Source organism: Sus scrofa, chromosome 13, assembly GCF_054392235.1.
Source record: "Sus scrofa isolate SSC_HxYL_T2T_F1_AM1 chromosome 13, Sscrofa_HxYL_maternal_Yorkshire_Landrace_v2.0, whole genome shotgun sequence".
Taxonomy (NCBI): domain Eukaryota; kingdom Metazoa; phylum Chordata; class Mammalia; order Artiodactyla; family Suidae; genus Sus; species Sus scrofa.
Window position 1 is genome coordinate 132,020,846 of NC_139395.1, and position 14,606 is coordinate 132,035,451.

Below are 14,606 nucleotides of genomic sequence, written 5' to 3' on the forward strand. Positions count from 1 at the left end.
CCAGGGGAAAAGACTAGCTTCAAAGGAATGACAATTAGCCTGAAAGCTTGCTTCTCTACAACAGGAACAGAAGCCAGAGGACAGGAATATTGTCAACATGCTGAGAGAAAGTAACCATAGAACTCTATACCTAGGAAAAATCTCTCAAGAATAAGAATGAAATAAGAGTTCCTGCTGTGACACCAAAGGATTGGCAATGTCTCTGCAGTGCCAGGACACAGGTTTAATCCCTGGCATTGCCACAGCTGCAGCTTAGGCCACAACCGTGGCTCAGCTCTGATTCCTGGCCAAGGAACTTCATATGCCGTGGAGTGGCCAAAAAACAAACAAAAAAGAATAAATATGAAATAAAGACATTTCAAACGCAAAGGCTGAGTTTGCTATGAATAGATCTTCACTAAAGGAAAAGGTCAAGTACCTACTTCAGGAAGAGGGAAAACAATCTAGGTGGAAGAGGTGAGATTTAGTCAGAAATGAAGAGCAACTACAGGGGTAAAGAGATATGTGAAGACATTGACCTTATAAAATAATAATTAAATTTCAATAGTTAAATATTTAAAAAAAAATTTTTTTTTGGCTTCTCAAGCCCATAGCTGTGACATATAGAAGTTCCCAGGCTAAGAGTCAAATCAGAGCTGTAGCTCTGGCCTACACCACAGCCACACCAACATGGGATCCAAGCCACATCTGCAATCTACACCACAGCTCATGGCAATGCAGGATCCTTAACCCACTAACTGAGGCCAGAGATCAAACCCATATCCTCATGGATACTGGTCAGTTCATTACCACTGAGCCACAATGGAAACTCCTAAATGTTTAAATTTTTAAAAAATTAAGACCTTATACCTTAAAGGAGATGACAGTGTGTGTTCTCAATTCCTGATATTTTTTGAAGAGACAATAAAGACAATGATTTCACTTTGATAAGTTTAAGTCTGCATGCTAAAATTCCTAGAATGTCCACTAAAAGTGTACAAACCAGCAGAGAGGGAAAGAATGGAAGGGGGGAAAATCAATTCAAAAGAAAACAAAGAAGAAGAAGAAAAAGAAAAACTCATAAAAAAGACAGGACACAGAATGGCCATCATCAAAAAGTCTACACAAACAATAAATGCTAGAGAGGGTGTGGAGAAAAGGGAAACCTTCCTATATTGCTGGTGAGAATGTAAATTGGGACAACTGCTATGGAAAACAGTATGGAGTTTCCTTAAAAAACTAAATATAGAACCACCATATGACCCAGAAATCCCACTCCTGGGCAGATACCTGGAGAAAACCACAATTCAAAATGATACGTGCACCCCAATGCTCACTGAAGCACCATTTACAATAGCCAAGACATAGAAGCATCCTAAATGTCCATTGATAGAGGAATGGATAAAGAAGATGTGGTACATATATACAATGGAATATTATGCTGCCATAAAAAGAATGAAATAATACCATTTGCAGCAACATGGATAGACCTAGAGATTAGTATACTGACTGAAGTGAGACAAAGACAAATATCATATGATATCATTTATAAGTGGAATCTAATAAAAATGATACAGAACTTATTTACAAAACAGAAATAAACTCACAGACTTCAAAACCAATCTTAGGGTTACCACAGGGGAAACCATGGTGGAGAAAGAGGAAGTGGGAGGATGGAAATAACATATATACACTACTGTATAAAGTAGATAATTAACAAGAGCCTACTGTATAGCATAGGGAAATCTACTCAATAGTTTGTAATAACCTATCTGGGAAAAAAGAATGGGTATATATGTATAACTGATTCACTTTGCTATACACCTGAAACTAATACAACATTATAAGTCAACTATACTTCAATAAATTTTAAAAAGACAGGATAGAGGAGTTCCCGTCGTGGCGCAGTGGTTAACGAATCCGACTAGGAACCATGAGGTTGCGGGTTCGGTCCCTGCCCTTGCTCAGTGGGTTAAAGATCCGGCGTTGCCATGAGCTGTGGTGTAGGTTGCAGACGCGGCTCTGATCCTGCGTTGCTGTGCCTCTGGCGTAGGCCGGTGGCTACAGCTCCGATTCAACCCCTAGCCTGGGAACCTCCATATGCCGCGGGATCGGCCCAAGAAATAGCAACAACAACAACAACAACAACAAAAGACAAAAAGACAAAAAGACAAAAAAAAAAAAAAAAAAAGACAGGATAGAAAGCACAAAAAAAACATGATAAAGTAAATCTAAGTACCTCATTAATTATAATAAATCTAAGATTAAGTGACCCAGTTAAAAGATAAAAGACTATCATGGAGTTCCTGCTGTGACACAACGGGATCGGCAGTGTCTTTGCAGCACGAGGGCACAGGTTTGATCCCTGGCCAGGCACAATGGGTTAAAGGATCCAGTGTCAGCTCAGATCTGATCCCTGGCTGGGGAATTCCATATGCTTGGGGTAGCCAAAAAAGCGGGAAAAAAAGGATAAAGATTGTCAGATTGGATTGAATCATATATGTTTTTACATCTAAAACTCACAGATATATAGAAAGGTTGAAATTTGTAAGGCAAAGTCTAATGAAAAGCAAGCTGATTTGACCTTTAAGGTTAGAAAGCTTTATCAGAAGTAAAGGTAATGACATTGATTACAAGTTCAATTCACCTGGAAGATATAATACTAATTTATATGTACCTGACAGCATTGCCTCACTGACAGAACTATAGGAAGAAACTGACAAAATTCACTATCAGACTGAGATCTTTTTACATACTCCCCCAGTAAGTGACAGCCCAACCACACATATCAGTAAGGAAATAGATTTGAGCAAAGCAATTAATAAGCTTTATCTAAATGATGAAAGAGAATATTGTCCCTTACAGAATATATATACTTCTAAAACATATATGAAATATTTATGAGACCTAACCACAAACTGAGCCATAAGGAAAGCCTCAACAATGTCAAAGGATTTGTTAAAGTAATTAACTTATTTTTTATGTGCATTTTATGAAATTTGGAAAATAAGGATAAGTCTAGAGATGAGAATAAAAACCACTATAGTTCTACCACATAGTAATAATTATTGTTCACTCACTGGGTTATTCCTTTGCTCTATATTGTTTTAAAATAGAATGAAGTCTTACTGGATGCAACGGTTTTTTTAAGCTTGTCTTTTTCACCTAATAACCACTCTCCCATGTTGGTAGCAATTCTTTGTAATCCTTCTGGTGGCTACCTAATATTCCATTGATTGGACATACCATAATTTCCTTAACCGTTTCTTTATTGTTGAATATTAGGTTATTTCCAGTTTTCAGGGACCATAAACAGCCCTGCAATTAACTTTATGGTAGTTACAAGCACCCTTCATCCAAGGACCTCACAGCATGTAAGAGTGATCTGATTTTGCTCCCTAGCCATTGAGATGAGTGAACAGAATTTTCATTCATTTTTGCCAGCAATAATCTCCACTTTTCACCAATGGGTTAGCTGGAGAGCATTTTATTCAGAGTCAAGGCAGTACCCACCCCTTCCTGTTGCTCCCCAGCAGACAACTAACTTTCCCACCAGCCCTGACTACCACACTGCTACAAGTGCCTTCTCTCTTAGCCTGAGGCAAATTCAGTTTCAAAGAGCTTGAACCTGTTCATCTGGGTGTGATCCCTGTGGAAGCCAGCAGCCTCTCCATCCAACACTTTTACCTTGTTGCAGAAAGTGCTCCTTAGAAGGATTCTGCGGTTCATTGAAGTTGATAATTCACTTGACACTCATTTCACATGTGTGTATAATTTCTAAACACTGGGTATGTTAAATTAATATTTCCTTGTAATTTGTGTGGCAGAGGAGAGATCTGGGTAACTATTTCTATCCTGTCTTTTAATTTAAAAATTATTTAACAGATTCTTTTGATACAGCAAATGAGGTTAAGAAAAGTCTACATGGTCATGGAGTTCAGCAAGAGGCAAGAACAGGAGTCCAACTGTGCATTTCAGAAGTGAAAATAGAATGCTGTACCACTTTGAGGAGAACACAACTGCTCTTATAACTAGTTAATTATGTTATAAAATGGGACATAAACCTTGCTCCCTTGCATGTTTGTCATTTGATCTGCTGCCATACAATGATTCACTTTGTCTTCTTCTCACAAAACCACTAGGTCATTTCTAGAAGAGAAGTGTTTTTGTCTCTCTTTTTTCTGTCTGTTCCTTTCTCCTCCAGCCCCAACCCCAGTTCAAACCTCTCTCTCTCTCCCATATTCTCTCAAATACCCAAGAACGTTAAAGGACAATGGGAGTGGGCAAGCAACAACTGTGGTGATCTGCACTGTTTTCACATTCCCAGCTCCCATCTCCACTTGAGCCACTATCAAACTATCCAGGTGTCCAGATAGAGTGACCTTAGCTCAGAAATGTACCCCTCTCTGGAGTAAGCTGGCAAGCTCTTAAAATCGCTTCCTCCAACACCCTCAGGCATTGCTCTTCTCTCAATGTCAGTGCTCACTTCTCACTGCTCCACTGCCCCACACCTGGGGGCAGGCAGAATACAGCTTCACATAAGCCTCTCAGCCCCTCTGCTTTGCATTGCCCTAGGGAGAAAAGAGGTCCTCAAATAACCTATCTCACTTCCCCCTTAAGGAATAGGGGTGGGTAGTTAATAATGACAGCTAAAGTATAAAATGGACTAGTACTAGAGAGTATGCTAAGGCATTCAGAGCCCATTACTGTTTCCATTCAAAGACAAGGGGATGGGCAGAGAGAGGTCAAGTGAATTGCCCACAGCCATAAAGCTATTTAAGTGATGGAGCTGGATTTGAACCCAGGCTGCCACTCCAAGGCCCAAGCATACTTCACCAATGGAACCAAATGCTGGTAGCAATTTCATTCAATTAAGAGACATTTGTCGAGCACCAACCATATGCTGAGCCATGTTCTGCTGGGGAGCCAGAGACAAATTTTAAAAGATCCCTAGCTTCCAAAAACTTGCAACCTAGAGAAGGAAGAAAGGATGCAATGCCCTGATGATAGTGCTGCTGGGGAAGGCTCCAGGGTTCCCTGGGAGGCATGACAAGAGGACACCCTCAGAGGATGAAGGGCCAAACTCAACCTCAAACTCGTTAAACTTGTTATAGCCACTCTTCTTCTAGCCACTTATTCAATGAGGTACCCATGAAAACTAGAGATCCTGGTGGTGACTTACCTCCCCTGGCGTCTCCGGCCGCCCTGGAGTGTAATTTGAATGGGGATGCTGAACGGCTCCATGAGACCAGGGGGCTGGGCAAAATGGACTCCTTTCACCTGAGTCATGGCCTCTGAGGGCCGGAGAAGGGTGAGGTTTAAACATCAAAGGAAGTGGGCTCCCAGGGGAGTCTCCCGGTCCCAGGTGCAAGCAGCCAACAGAAGCACCTGTGCCTCCCAAGCAGCCACCTGGTGGTGAGCAGTAGGAGGTTAGGGCAGGCCTGTCCACATGGTTCTGCAGACTCCTGGCAAGGTGTCTCAGTCGGTCTGAAAGAATCAGGACCCTGCATGGTTTTCTTCAGCCAGACCTTCTCCCCATGGCTGCCCCTTGCCCGCCACCGCCTCCTTCTCACCCAGCTTCTGCTTCAGCAGCCTGTGCATCACCATAGAGACGGAAACGTTTGTGGAAAGTTCTGAGGCCCAAGGGAACCTATATAATTGGTAAAGGACATACTCAGTTCAAGGTTTATAAAAAGAGGAAATGTTTTGCCCTGGCCACATTTCCTTTTTCACAAATGCTCTGTTAGAGTACAAGCTTATTAGAGAATGGATTTTTCTGAGTAATTGCTTGTTAGATTAAGAGAAGTTGTTTCTATACCATATGTGATTTCTCAAATATTCAAGACTCGAAGGGTCATAAAAACCTCATCGTTAAAACTACATCAAAGTTTTTTTAAATAAAACTGTATCAAATGATATTTTGTCTTTGATAACAAAGACATTCGGGGAATCTTTCAAAACCACCAATCATGAAGATAAATTACTATTACATTTTAGCTTACTGAAATGAGGATGATAGAATGCTAGGCAGACTACTTTGGTTTTATTTTTGTAGTTAAGGTAATATTATCTTAATATTTTCCAAAACACTGGTGTGAGCAAGAATGCAAACATAATCTCATTTATAAACATCATGCATAATAGCTATATTAGTGTTACCTGCCGCTGTATATCACTTAATTAAAAAAATATATATTCATATACTTCTGACTTACATTAATTTTCTATTAGAGTTATGGACTAGGCCCTTTGTAAATTCTTTGTTTTTAATGAGCTGATGCAATTTGGACTAAAAACTGAAAATAGCAACTAGAATTTTGAATTTTTTCCTTTCTTCCTCCTCCTTGTAACAGCCTTGGAAACATATAATAACTTTTCTTTTTCAGATTTAGATGGTCTAATCAACTCCCTGCAACTCAATATATAACTCTTTTTTTTTTTTTTTTTTTTTTGGTGTTTTTACGGCCACGCCTGTAGCATATGAGAGTTCCCAGGCTAGGGCTCCAATCAGAGCTGCAGCTGCAGGCCTACACCACAGCCACAGCATTGCAGATCTGAGCCACATCTGTGACCAAATCACAGCTCATGGCAACGTCCGATCCTTAAACCACTGAAATAGGCCAGGGACTGAACCCGCATCCTCATGGATAATAGTCTGGTTCATTAACAGCTGAGCCACAACGGGAACTATGGTATGTAACTCTTTTTGAAGAAGTGAATGATTTGCTGCTATTTTTATGTATTTGATTCAAACCTCAGAAATATGGTAGAGCCCAGGTCCTCTACTTGAATTTTCACCTAACTTTTCTGGTGAGTCCAATTTTATGATTCTAGTCCCACCTAAGTGAAAATAGGCAGAATCTTTAAAAATTCATCTTAAGAGGGTGTGAAGAAAGAATGTAATTTGAAATTACTTTTAGTTCCAATTCAAAAGTTCTGGTAGGCCCAGACAGATTTGTTTGGGGTCCAGGAGAAGCCTAGACCTGCATGTGTCTTAGGAGCTGGCACAATTGGCCATCTGAGATTGACCTCAGATCTAACCTGTGCTTGGTTTTTTTCTTCCTTTTTAAATAGGGCCAAGATGATAAGTGAGAAGGACTAACATAACCTATTACCCTATGGTTTTCTTTCTGGTGCCCTTTCATTTGGTAAGTTACTGGCCTTTGTCCACCAGACTACTCCCCTCTCACCCTTACAGTAAGTGCCACACACACACACACACACACACACACACACACTCCCCTCAAGGCTCACAGCCTACCTCTCAAAAAGAACCTAGAGTGATTGGTATGAACTGCAATCCCAATGCATCCATTTAGAAATACACAGGCTAAGGCAGGAGGGGTGTGGTGGTAACAGAGGCCAGGTGTATGGACCTTCTCTTCCATCAGGATCTCTGGTCCTCACCCTTGGCCCCTGAGACCCTCTCTCAGTCCCTAGCTTACTGTTTCCCCTCAGAGTTGCTGGAGATCACTTCCCAGTCCACAAAAGCCAAGAGTCAACTCTCAAGCCCACCATCTGGACCCCTTCCTGCTCTGGGCCAGAGGCTTTGGGTACAAGGTTCAAATCCCAGCTTTGTAATGTCAGGTAATCCTTTAAACATCCCCCACCCTGGTTTTCCTTAGGAAAAAGAAAGTAAATAAAACTCAGTGTGAGTGGTATGAGTATGATGAAACTTAATTAGTGCCTGTAAACTGTTGGGAGATCTGTAGATGAAAGGGGATGTTATTGCAAAACGCTGGCATCATGGACTCCTGGCTCCACAGTCATTTTCTTTTGCATTTAACAGATGCTTTACTCAAGGGAAAAAAGAACCATCTCTCCCTTTCATCAGGCTGGAGAAACCACTTCCTCATTCATTTTCATATCATTTCAATTACACACAACTATTATATAGCTAAGAATTCTTTGGTAACTAAAATTCTCCATGTTCATGAGAACTATATCTTTCTTTTCAAATTTAGAGATGTACAACTCATAACATAAAAAGAATACAGCAGCCTATGTTCTTTGTGTGTCTTGCATATGTGTATAAAAAAATAAGCCCCTCACTGAAAAATCATCCTGGCATGAGTAGTTTTGCAAGCAGCAATTTAAACTGTCAAAAGTAGAGTAATATCTGGAGTTCCCATTGTGGCTCAGCAATAATGAACCTGACTAGTATCCATGAGGACTCAGGTTCAATCCCTGGCCCTGCTCAGCGGGTCAAGGATCCAGCTTTTCCATGAGATGTGGTGGAGGTCGAAGACGTGGCTTGGATCTTGAGTTGCTATAGCTTTAATGTAGGCCAGCAGCTGTAGCTCCAATTGGACCCCAGAATGGGAACTTCCATAAGCTGAGGGTGTGGGCCTAAAAAGCCAAAAAAAAAAAAAAGTAGGGCAATATCTGATCTTACATTCTCTTTACATGAAAGACAAACAATAAGGGAGTATGATCTGTGCCACACACTTCTGGCAGAGTTTTAGATGGTATCTTCCTTTTCCTTTATCATAACGACTAACTCCAGCCATCGTTGCTAATCAAATGAACACTGACCCTATGATCTAGTCTCATGTCAGAAAAACCAGTGTCCCCTCTCCACAGATGTTCTTCCTGCTCTGAAGCGATAATACTAATAGCTAACATTTATTGAGCACTTACTATGAACCAGACACAAGTCTAAGGCTTTACATGTATTAATTCATTCCTTGGGTATTTTCAATAGCAGAGCTACAACCTCACAAAAGCCACAGAACTGGGGCCTATCCTGGCCTAGGAAAAACTTATTGGATCATTAAAGCAGACATTAAAAGAAACAATTGCTAAAATTGTCAGATAGTTCAAAAGCCCTTGATTTATGGTGCTGTTTGCAATCCACTGTGACCAAGTCTTCACCAGGTGGCACTGGGTAGAGACCTATTTTATAATAATGCAAGGCAAGGTAAGTGATCACTACTTGAGTGGTACTTAACATCAAGTGTGACCTTCTATGCAGTACAGATTCTCAGGCTTCATATCTAGAGATTCTGATCTAATAGTTGGGGTGTAAGACCCAGGAACCTGAATTTGGAAAGTTCCTCATGTGATTCTAATACAGGTGGTCCTACATTCATACATTGGAAAACCCTGGGTCATGTTATAGGTTTAAAAGGTCTTGGAGGCCTGGCCTTGGGATCCTAAACACTATTTCTAGTTTCAGATCATATGACCTCTCTAGAACTCAGCTTATTTCTTTGTGCAATGTAGGGGTTGGCACAGATGATTAATGTACTTTCCACCTTTAAGGGCCAATAAAGTACATGAAACCATAAGCTTGTCTGCAAGAAAAATATCTCCTCTCCTGAAGTTACAACAATGCAAGAATACCTGCTCAGCTGCTGAGGGGCTTCGATCTTGTAGAAAGATGAGAACCCAACCACCTGCCCTCCCCCCACAACCCCTGGACAAAAAGGGATAACTGAGGCACCCTGAGCGACACTGCACCAGGTGCCATGCGCAGGGCCTTGGGAACATTATTTCTCTCAGTTACACAACCAAGGAGGTAGGTATTCATTCATTCTGCAGATGAGGACATGGAGACCCAAATCACAGAGCCCCAGAAAGAAGGGACAGGTCCAAGAGTCCAGAACAGATCAGATTCAAAGCCCAGATTTCACTGATAATAACCGCCTTCTCACTCAGTGAGTGGCTTCAGACATGTGTCGTATTCTCACGGTTTGCCCAGGAATGTTGGTGGCCAGGTCTTCATAGAGACATGTATTAGTTTTGACAGGTCTGAGTGTCTTACTTACTTTTAGATAAATTCTTTTCCTGATTTGACCAAGCCCTCATTTCTCATCAAGTGATATGTGATGATCAATTCTAATGCATTCTTGAAAATTATAGAACTCTGTTAATAAGAAAAATAATCAGAATTCTCAATTAACTAAAAGTTGTTTTGTTTTCTGTTCCTCTTTCTGAGGAAAAGACAGCAAAGTGTAAGAAAATGAATGTGAGACACTTAATTTTCTAAAATAAAATTCCAGGAGAGTTCCTGGGTTCGCAAGATTCAGGTAACTCTCCTTGTTCAGGTAATGTGTGGCTTGTGGGCTCCTGGTCCCACTGCAGACGCTTTTATGTTAGTTCCTCCTGAGCTCAAAAATTTAGTTCCATGAGGGTCTAACTTTTAACTAACTGGGAGAGGCTTGAAAGATGAAAAGCTTTGGCTATCCCTCTCTAGATCTTCCATTTATACCTACAGCCTCTCCACAGCACGACTTAAAATTGATGATAGTTGTGAGGATCGGCAAGGTTCTTAGTCATTCTAACCAACATTTTGTGAGCTTCTCTTAGTGCAGAGCTCAGTTATATTCACATATTACATAGCAGTGATTCTCAAAGGGGACGGTGCCACCTCCTGGTGGACATTTTGGAAACCTATGAGGTGTTTCTTGGTTGTCACTGAGACTGGAATGGACAGCCATGTGGCAGATGCCCCGTAGTTTGTAGGCAAGTCCCACAAAACAAAGAATTGCCCTGTGTGCCAGGGGACTTTCAATATTCCCACTGGGCATTCATGTAGATGAAAAGTCTTTTAATAATGATCTAAGCTAAAAAAAAAAAAAACCCAACCACTTTACATTTAAACACAAACATCTTATATTTGAGTGCCTTCTGTGAAAATGGAGAGAAATGTACACTTTATTTCTTCACTGTTTTGGAAACTTTTATCACCCATAGCAAAGCTGTTCATGGTATCTGAGTTAACAATATAATAAAAACACTCAAATCAGCCTATGTTTTCAGCTATCACATCCATGGTGACTACCTACATAGATATCAGCATCTGTACTTCACTGATGCACCATGCTTAAGTATTCACATGGAGAATTGCATATTTAATGGTAACTTACTCAACTTTCATTTCTCCTATATAATATAGTTTGGGCATTATATTATTTTTAAACATATGTAGGTTGGTTATGTCATCTATGAATCTCATTTCAGAACAGTGAGGTATTTGCTATGAAGGGAACATTGGGTCTGAAAGGATTAAACACTACCATTCTCCTGGTTAAGAAAGTGGATGATGGATAATATAATACTATATGTAGAAAACCCAAAGGACTCCACATGAGAACTCGAACTGATCAATGAACTTAGCAATAGGATGCAAGATTGACATTCAGAAATCAAGTGCACTTTGGTATAGTAACAATGAAATATTAGAAAAAGAATATAAAAAAAAATACCTTTTAAAATCACACCCCAGGAGTTCCCATCATGGCTCAGCAGTAATGAACTTGACTAGGATCCAAGAGGATATGGATTCAATCCCTGGCCTTGCTCAGTGAGTTTAGGATCTGGTGTTGCTATGAACTGTGGGATAGGTCACAGATGGGCTCAGATCTTGGATTGCTGTGGCTGTGGTACAAGCCGGCCACTGTAGCTCTGACTCGACCCCTAATTTGGGAACTTCCATATGCTGCATCTGCAGCCCTAAAAAGCAAAACAAACAAGCCAACAAACATACCCCCAAAATTAAATACCTAGGAATAAACCTAACCAAGGAGGTAAAAAACATATGCTGAGAACTATAAAAAGGAATTAAAGAGGATTCAAAGAAGTGGGAAGATATCTTGCGCTTCTGGACTGGAAGATTTAACACCGTTTAAATGACCATACTCCTCAAAGCAATCTACAGATTTAATGTAATCCCTATCAAATTACCCATGACATTTTTCACAGAACTAGAACAAATAATCCAAAAATTTATATGGAAACATAAAATACCCAGAATTGCCAAAGCAATCCTAAGGGAAAACAAAAAACAAAGCAAGAGACATAACTCTCCCAGACACAAGGCTATAGTAATCAAGACAGGGTGATACTGGTACAAAAATAGACATATGGCAAAATGGAACAGAGTAGAGCACCCAGAAATAAACCCAGACACCTATGGTCAATTAATCTTCGACAAAGGAGGCAAGAATATAAAATGAGAAAAAGACAGTCTCTTCAGTAAGTGGTGCTGGGAAAACTGGATAGCTGCACATAAATCAATGAAACTAGAACACACCCTCACACCATGCACAAAAATAAACTCAAAATGGCTTAAAGATATAAACATAAGACAAGACACCATCAAACTCCTAGGAGGGAACACAGCCAAAACATTCTCTGACATCAATCATACAAATATTTTCTTAGGTCAGTTTCCCAAGGCAATAGAAATAAAAACAAAAATAAACCAATGGGACCTAATCAAGGTCCTCACAAGCTTTTGCACAGCAAAGGAAACCTTATGAAAAACAAAAAGACAACTTATGAAATGGGAGAAAATAGTTGTAAATGATGCAACTGGCAAGGGCTTATAAATGATGCAACTGACAAGGGCTTAATCTCCAAACTATACAAACAACTCATACAACTCAACAACAAAAAAACAAACAACCCAATTGAAAAATGGGCAGAATGGGAGTTTTTGTTGTAGTGCAGTGGAAACAAATCTGACTAGTATCCATGAGGATGCGGGTTCAGTCCCTGGCCTCACTCAGTGGGTTAAGGATCCTGTGTTGCCATTAGCTGTGGTGTAAGTTGCAGACACAACTCAGATCCTGCGTTGCTATGGCTGTGGTGTAGGCCAGAAGCTGTAGCTCTGATTAGACCCGTAGCCTGTGAACTTCCATATGCCTTGGGTGCGTCCCTGAAAAGAAAAAAAAGAAGAAAGCAAAAAAAAAAAAAAAAAAGGAAGAAAAAGAAAAATGTCCAGAAGACTTAAGAAGACATTTCTCCAAAGAAGACATACGGATGGCCAGTAGGCACATGAAAAAAAATGCTCAACATCACTAATTATTAGAGAAATGCAAATCAAAACTACAATGAGGTACCACCTCATAATGGCCAGAATGGCTATCATTAATAAGTCTACAAATAACAAATGCTGGAGAGAAAAGGGACCCTCCTACACTGTTGGTGGGAATATAAATTGGTACAATCACCACGGAAAACATCATGGAGGTTCCTCAGAAAACTAAATATGGAACTATTGTATGATCTAGCAATCCCACTACTGGGGATGTAATATCTGGACTAACTACAATTCAAAAATATACAGGTACCCATATAATCACAGCAGCACTATTTACAGTAGCCAAGACATGGAAAAAACCTAAATGTCCATCACAGATGAGTGGATTAAGAAGATGTAGTATATATACATGATGGAATACTACTCATGAATGAAATAATGCCATTTGCAGCAACATGGATGCAAATAGAGATTCTCATATTGTGTGAAGTAAGTCAGAAAGAGATGACAGGTATCAAATGATATCACTTACATATGGAATCTAAAATGTGGCACAAATGAACCTATCTACAAAGCAGAAACAGATTCACAGACATAAAAAACAGACTTGTGGCTGCCAAGGGGGAGGGGGTGGGATGGATGGGGAGTTTGGGATAAGTAGATGCAAAATATTACCTCTAGAATGGATAGGCAATGAGGTGCCACTGAATAGCACTGGGAATTATATTCAATCTCTCCATATATACATATGACTGGGTCACTTTGCTGTACAGTAGAAAATGGCACAACATTTAAATCAACTACATTTAATTTAAAAAATAAAAATTAAAAAAGAAAGTGGAAGACTATGTTTCTGGAATTTTTTTTAAGCTTAACTCAGCATATTATTTCCCAGACTCTTTGCTATAGTGTGCCAGCATCTTCCCTGGGCCAAATGGGACATGTTTACTCAGGTGGGTTCATAGTCCTGTCTCGATCAGCTCATTTGGGAAAATATGTCAACGCACCCATGCAAAAAGAAATCCACACAATTCCTGCACCAAAAACATCTGTCCTTCTCTGAGTTTCTAAGCTCACACACCATGCACAAGAAGAGGTAAACTGTGCTTTTCCTCCCCATTCCTCCACACTCCCACTTCGCTGTACCACCGTCAGGGTCAAGACCTCCCTGGTCTAGTACCTGCCACACAGTAGGCTCAAAATAAAAGGTGTGAGTGAATAAATGACCCTTGAAGGTATTTGTGCCAGAGGTAATGCGGAATAAAAGAGGAGAAGCAGGGAGGTGACACAGAAGGGAGGTTGCCTGTGTTTTTTTTAATCCAGATATGACGGCTAGCACCAATTTATTTTAAGCAAGAATATGACTTTTGTGCATAAAATATTGTTGGCACTTGAAACATATTAATTCCCACATTGTCTCTTTCTTTGAAGGGAAAAGGATTAAGTGTTCTTACCTTGCCTCATTTGGCTTCCTTCCTCCCTCCTGAAATGTCTCTGTTGCCACATTACCTCTATACCTGCCCAGCCTCTCCTTCGTCTCCCCACAGAGGAAATGGGTGCTCCTCGTTCCCAAGAAACACTTGCAGCCTATGTTTTTGCTCCCCTCTCCTTCTACCTTCTGCAGGATCTTGTCTTATCTCCACTTTTATCATTTCAGTCCTCTGCTCTCCCAAACAAAATGTCCAGGTCCACCACACTTTGAGAGGCTCTAAGTGCTGTGTGTGCGTGCCAAACCTTCGTTGTCTCTTTTGATTTTCCCAACCAGCCTCTAAGGCAGCGAATATTGTTCCTATCTTACAGTAAGGAATTCAGGGGACCAAGAAACTATCCCAAGTCCCACAGTTAATCAGTTAGTGCA

At 40.3% G+C, this 14,606-nt stretch overlaps 1 protein-coding gene across 1 annotated transcript in view; it reads right to left on the reverse strand.

Moving 5' to 3' along the window:
- The window catches only part of KCNMB3 (potassium calcium-activated channel subfamily M regulatory beta subunit 3), a 128,137-nt gene that overhangs the window by 27,980 nt on the left and 85,551 nt on the right, over positions 1-14,606 (reverse strand). The gene's annotated exons all lie outside the window — the stretch shown is intronic.